The sequence below is a fragment of the Canis aureus genome, chromosome 9 (assembly GCF_053574225.1).
Source record: "Canis aureus isolate CA01 chromosome 9, VMU_Caureus_v.1.0, whole genome shotgun sequence".
In the NCBI taxonomy this organism is placed as follows: Eukaryota; Metazoa; Chordata; class Mammalia; order Carnivora; family Canidae; genus Canis; species Canis aureus.
In genome coordinates, this window is record NC_135619.1 from 75,146,682 (window position 1) to 75,153,057 (window position 6,376).

Here is a 6,376-nt window from a genome sequence, read left to right on the forward strand (position 1 = left end):
CCCAGGAGGTCATCTCGGGGGCAGCAGGACGGAGGTGTGTGAGCCGGGCCAGCCCTCTCCCGCTCCCCCGCTCCAGACAACCCCTGTCCTGTCTCCTTTGCTCCGATCCTTCTCATTCTCGAAGCTTGAAGGCCCCTCCTCGGGGCAGCCTCTGCCCGGACTCCCCTTGTGCTGACGGGACCGTCCCCTCTCGCTAGTCCTCCGGGTCCGTCCCAGTCGCTGTCCGAGCGGCGCGCGGGGTTCAGTCTGGCCCCATGCCCATAGCCCTGCTCGGGGAGGCGTGTGGTGGCCCTGGGTCGGGGTGGCTCTCAAGGCAGGGGACGGCCCTGAGCCTTGTCAGAGGCCTGGCTGGGGCTGAGTCAGCTGTCTGGACCCCGGCCGGTGTGCTCTGTCCCAGCTATAAGCAGCCCAGTGGGGCGAGGGCACCCCTGGGCTCAGGCCCACCACCGCCGTGTGACTCTGGGCCTGGCCCGGCCAGAGGCTGAGGACCCCTGAGCCCTCCTTGCTGAGCATGAGTGTGGGGGCAGGGAGGGGGCGTGGGGGTGAGGGGTACCCCCGTCCCAGTTCTCTGCTACCTCGAACCTCTGACTGCCCACAGGAGGATTCCCATCCGTGTGTCCCTCTGTCCGTCTGGCCCCTGGGTTGCAGGCTCCGGGGAGCCGGGCCCAGCCTGAGGGCACGTGCCCTGTAGATGCTGGGCGAAAGCATGACCCGCAAGAGCTCTTGGCATCCACCGAGCAGCTGGGACCTCTCCCAGGTGGGCCGGGCTGGGGGTGGCTCCGCCCGCACCCCCAGGCTTCTCAGCCCGGTTCCCAGGCCCAGGCTGGCACCTTGGCTGGCAGCCTTCCAGATTCTCGCCCAGACACGGGTGTGCCTGGGCCTTGCACAACCAGGGAGCACCGCATGAGCATGGCTGGTCCCGAGGAGCCTTTGCCCCACACCCTGATGAAGGCCCCATGAGTGGGGTGTGTGGGGGAGGAAGGGGACTCGGGGCTTGACAGGGGGTGGCTGCCGGCAGGGTGGGACAGTTGGACGGAAGCCTGGCGGAGGCCAGGAGGGAGGAGGCTGCGTCTCGGGTCCCACGCCCCGCCGCTCTGTCCCCAGAACCCAGAGCTCTCCGGAGGCCGCCACCCCTTGGGCTCTGCTTGCCAGGGGCTGGGGCAGAGCCTGTTGCTCACGGCCACTCAGTACTCAGCACTTCTCTCAGACCCCGAGGAGCCCCGGATTGTGAAAGCTGCAGGTGGCTCACATCAGCCCACATGGGGCACCCTCCCAGAGCAGGTGTCAACCTGCCGGTGTAGAAGTGCCCACTGGATCCAGGGATGGGTATCCTGCCGGGGCGGAAACTCCCACTGTGTCCTGGGTGTCCCACGGAGGGCACATGGTCATCTGGCTTTTCCCCCAGTGGGTCACTGCCAGCTCCTGCCAGCTGGGCAGATGGGGAGAGGCCCCCATTCTCGGTCTGTGCCCTGCACACACCTGTGGGACACAGAACCCTACCAGGCATGGCTCCCGGACAGGGCGTGTGTCTGGAAGCTTGGAAAGTCACGGGAGCATGCCTGGAAGCTTCCTCAGAGCCATTTTGTCATTCCTGGGGAGGGGCCAGTCTGGACTGGAGGGGAGCGTCTCTGAGAATCACGGAGCGGCAACAGGGCGGCCAAGGGCCCGTCGCCTAGGGCCCGGCACACAGCACCCGGCGGGAGAGCCACGTGGGGACCGTGTTGGGGGCTCCCCTCCCGCCGTGTGCTAGCTCGCCTCGTCCCCGGGGGGGGGGCCGGTTCATCTTCCTTCCCGCTCTACAGCCGAGGACACTGAGGCCCGTCCTGCGCTCTGGGTTGTGCGAAGGCACACGGCGGAGCTGGGCTCCGGGCCCGCCTGGCACTGGGGCAGCCTCCTCGCCTCTGGAGGGAGCCATGGGGGCTGCGGAGAGGAGCTCGGGGGGCCCCGACTCCTTGGACAGCTGCGCTGCTTGCACCCACTAATCCCTCGCTGGGTGAGGCCTGGCTCCCAGCGGCCCCTCTCAAGTCACCGGGATCGCAGGGTCATCTCTGGAAACCTGTCTCCCTCTTGCTTAGGCCACAATCTGCGGTACCCAGTGTTTCCCATCATAAAGCCAGACGTCCCAGTCAGGGCACCCAGGCCACCCTGCTCCTGGGGACGGCTCACCTGATTTCTTTTCAGGACAGGAAGTTCCCTTTCTGGGCACAGTGCAAGTGGGAAGCACAGCTTCTTGTCCTTGTCTTCTTGTCTGTCCTCACCTCACCAGTCCCCTTTGATGCGGGACCCAGTGACCCACCTTTGCTGGATGAGGAGAGGGCACTGGGGGGAGGGTGTTGTGTATAGGGAGGGGTCTGCCCCAGCCTGGGCTGTGCCAGGGCGCTGGGGACAGGAGAGGGGGGCTCCTGCCCATGTGGTGATGGCCCTGGCAGTGGTGACGGGGAGACATGCCCGAGCTCCGCTCCTTGCTCCTTGGCCACGTGCCTCTGCGCCACCTCCCCCTCCGGGTCGCATCCCCTACCCCCGCCCCAGTGTCTGACCCCGAGCACGAGCTCGGGACACAGGCCTGTGGACTCAGCAGAGGTGCTGGGCGTGGAGACGTGCTCCCCCCTGCCCCCCCCCCGCGCCCCCCAGAGCCTTCAGCCTGGGAGCAGTGACGTCCCCTGGGCGAGCCTGTTTCTCCAACTGCAAAGTGCAAAGAATAAAACCTCTGCCACTCACGTGGCAGGGTGGTGACAGGTAAACTGCCCAGGGCGCATGTGGAAATGTCTCGTGTCCCTCGAGCTTGGCAGCTAGGCGGCTGCGTCCTCGCGTGGGATCGGTGTGGTGGGGGAGGGGGCCCGGAGGACCCTCGTCGGGGGCGGGGTGCGCTGGGTGCGTGTGCGCGGGTGTGTAAGCACCCTCTTGGCTCAACGGCCCGCGCAGCCCCACCGGTGGCTCTGAATGGGGCTGAGGACCCCAGGGCCGCCTCCCTCCAGACCTTCCGTCCCAAAGCCCCTCTGTGCCCTCGGTGGGCAGCCCTGTGAGCCCGGGGCCTCGGAGGTGGGGCCCTAACCTCCCAGGTGACTAAGTGGGCAGGCCCAGCGCAGCTCGGCTGACGCACGCGGGGGGGCGGGGCGGGGGCCGTGGGGGAGGGGCGGCCGGCCGCGGGGGCGCCCCGGGGACCCTCGTGCGCTCCGAGGAGAGCGCGGCCGGGGCTGAGAGCCAGACACCGGCCGGGCGCGTCGTGTCGCTCCCCGCGGCCCTCGCCTAGTTTCACTTTCTCTTTGTTCCCTCCCACGGGGATCTCTTTGAAGTGAGAGGGGCGGGGGCGTGTCCGGGCCCGCGGCCGCGCCCCTCCCCCCTGCGCGGGGCGGCCCGGGGCGGGGGGGCTCCGGCCGCACCTGTCGGCCGCCCGCGGGGCCAGCTCGCCGGCGTCCCCGCCCCCAGCCCCGCGGCGAGGCCGGGTCCGGGCCCAGGGAGCGCGCGCGGTGGCCGGGCCTGGAGCCGCGCGGGGACGCCAGGTGCGCGGGGCGGGCGCCGGGGGCGGGGCCGCGGGCCGGTGAGTCAGGGCCGCCCCCGCGCGGGCGCGCCGAGCAGGTCCCGGGCCCCGGACGCCCCGCCGCGCGACCCGCCGGCCCGGGAGCAGCCCCGCCCGGAAAAACCGGTCGGGCCGGCGCGGCGCGGTCGCATTCCGGCGGGGGAGGGAGGGCGGCCGCCCGGCTTAAAAGGCGCCGCGGCCGCTCGGACGCAGCCGCTGGGCCTCGGGGCGCAGGCGGAGGGGACGCGCGCGGGACGCCCGGGCTCGCGGGGCTCGGCGGGCGGGCGGCGGGGCCGGCGGCTCTGGGGGCGCCCGCGGACTTCCCGGCGCGCTGGGTCCAGTGGTTCTTAACAGTTCAACAGTTCTGTAGCGCAATTGTGAAATGTTTAGGACCACTAGCCCCGGCGGGCCCGGCGGCGGCGGCCGGACGCCCACGCGCCCCTGCGAGGAGCCAGCCGGCCCGGGCGCGGGGTCCCGGGCGGGCCGGGGCGGGCCGGGGCGGGCGGCGGGCGCGGGGACCGCGGGGTGCGCAGCGGGGCGGCCCCACCCCGCGTGCGCCGGGTCCCTCCGTACCTGGTACCTGCCGGCGGCCCGCGCTCCCCGGGCTTTCGGGCTTCCCCGGCGGGGTGAGCGGGGTGAGCCGGGCAGGGGCGCGGGGGCGCGGGGCACGCGGTTGAGAGGCGACGCCCAGGCGGTGGGGACGCCCCAGCCCCGGTGGGAGGCAGGTCGGGCGCAGCCGGGGGAGCGCGGGGAAGGGCTCGGTGCCCACCTCCCGCCCGCCGGGGAGATGAGGCTGACCCCCGGAGGGACGGCCGCAGCCTCTGGGGGAGCAGGGGTGGCTGGGGCGCCCCCCAATCCCTGCCTCCTCCGCCCAGTGTTTAGAGGAAACACAGGGCAGCCTGGACGGCAGGTCACACGGGTCTGGGTTCGAGGTCCACCAGGCCATGCCGCGCTGGGTGCCCTTGGGCCAGTCACCTGCTGACCCTGAGCCCCACCTGCACATGGGTGGGAGGGAGGGGTGGAGGTGAGGCCCAGACTGCAGGACCCCTGGCTGCCGGGAGGAGGGTCACGCCTCCAGCCAGCACCTTCTGCTTTCGCCCAGCCAACTGCTCGCCACCCGCTCCGTGGGAGCGCCCTGGAGCCCCGCGCCGCCGGGCAGAGGCCACCCTGCTCTCAGGAGTCCAGAGGCTCTTGGCAGTGATGCTGCCCCCTGACCGCGCAGCCGGTTGGCCGTGACTTAATACGACAGCGCTCTCCGCCATCCGCTCGGCCCAAGTGAGACCAGGGGGTGAGGGTGGGGGTGGGGGGCTCTTCTGGGGTGTCTCCTGTTCTGTAGCTCAGAGTCATTTTGTACAGTGTGGGCACATGACTGATGAAAATAAATGTGTGTTCAAAGCTTCACCGCGTCCCCGGGGCTGTCGGTCCTTTCCTCCCCAGACCTCATCGTGGCCCCTCCCTCTTCCTTCCAATCCCAGAGGAATGGATCGTGGGTGGGGTGGCCAGGTCCCCACCCTGGGCCCGGCCCTGTGGTCTCCCACCAAGCCCCGCTGCTGGCATCAGCCCCTCTGATTGGGGGGTGGGGGATCCCTGTAGGGCCCTCGAACCCTCTCCTCTCCCACCTCCCTGAGCCAGGCCTCTGGGCCACACCGTCTCCTCTGCCCTGAGCTGCGGCCTCCTGGAGCCAGGTGGAGGAGAGGAGGCCGCTCGCAGCGTCACCCTGTCCTGGCACCCCGGCCAGCTGCCACCCCGGGCGGGCCGGAGGCTCTGGCTGTGGGTGGGGGCCAGGTTGGAGGGCTGAGGGGTTGGAGTGATGGAGGACCCTCCTCTGCTCCCCGATCCTGACACACACAGAGAGTCCCCGGGTCTGTGGCTTCCAATCTCAGCTCTGCCGCCTACCAGCAGGTGACCTTGGCCAGTCCCCCTGCCTCTCAGAGCGCTCATCCCTTCCTCCTTCTAAGAGGGGTGTTGGGACCCACCTCACAGGACTTGCTGGAAAGCCCAGGAGCCACTGCGGCCAGAGCACTGATGTGGGACAGAGCGAGGGTTCACCCCAGAGATGGCATTACCTCATGGGCGGGTTGGTATGGGGGGCCCACAGGTGGCAGTGGGCTGGGGGCTCGCAATCGGCCCCCTCGATCCCTGGGGCCTCCAAGACAGGCAGCTCCTACTTTGGGTCCCAGGAGTCATTCTCTTTAGTGACAGAAGCCCCTGGGCTGTCAGCGGGAGGCTCTGCGCAGAGCGAGGTGACAGGAGAGGCATCCGGCCTCCCGGGGACACTCGCCCCCCTTTCTCCTTGCCCTGTCCCCCCAGAACCCGGCCTGCGGTGCTGAGCCTGCTCTAGCTGTGCACACAGAGGGCCTCCCCGGACATGGTCACAGGAATCATCCTGGCTTGCCGGGGACTTTCTGGTTCTAGCGCCCAAAGTCTCATGGCCTAGGAGACCCCCTCTGTCTGGGCAACCTGACACAGTTGGTGGCTCTGCCTGGGACCGGCTCGGCAGACACAGCCCCAGCTCCTGGGACGGCTGACGGCCTGTCTTCTGCAGAGAAATAAACTTGTGTCTCGTTAAAGCCGCGGTTATTTCCGTCTCTATCAAAGTAGCTAAACCAGTATTCCGAGTCAGGGGTGTTCAAGCTTCGCCATGTGGCTGAATCACTGGGCGGGGGTGGGGGGTGCTAGTGAAGAGCCCCCAGGCCTGGGCTCAGCCCGTAGGATGGGCCATGGGATGGGCCAGGAGTCGGCATCCCTCCCGCGTTCCCTGGTGATTCTGAGAGGCCTGAGGCTGCGCACAGCCGCCCTAAGTAGGAGAGCCTCACGAGGAACGGGTGGAGGAAGGGGAGACAGACCGGGAACCTGCGG

At 69.7% G+C, this 6,376-nt stretch overlaps 1 long non-coding RNA gene across 1 annotated transcript; it reads left to right on the forward strand.

The window, feature by feature from the left end:
* The first annotated feature begins 4,067 nt into the window (after positions 1–4,067).
* LOC144320218 (uncharacterized) lies at positions 4,068–6,087 on the forward strand. The gene is made up of 2 exons (XR_013385779.1): positions 4,068–4,792; positions 5,828–6,087. It is a non-coding gene; the product is annotated as an uncharacterized LOC144320218 (long non-coding RNA).
* Positions 6,088–6,376: the final 289 nt, after the last annotated feature.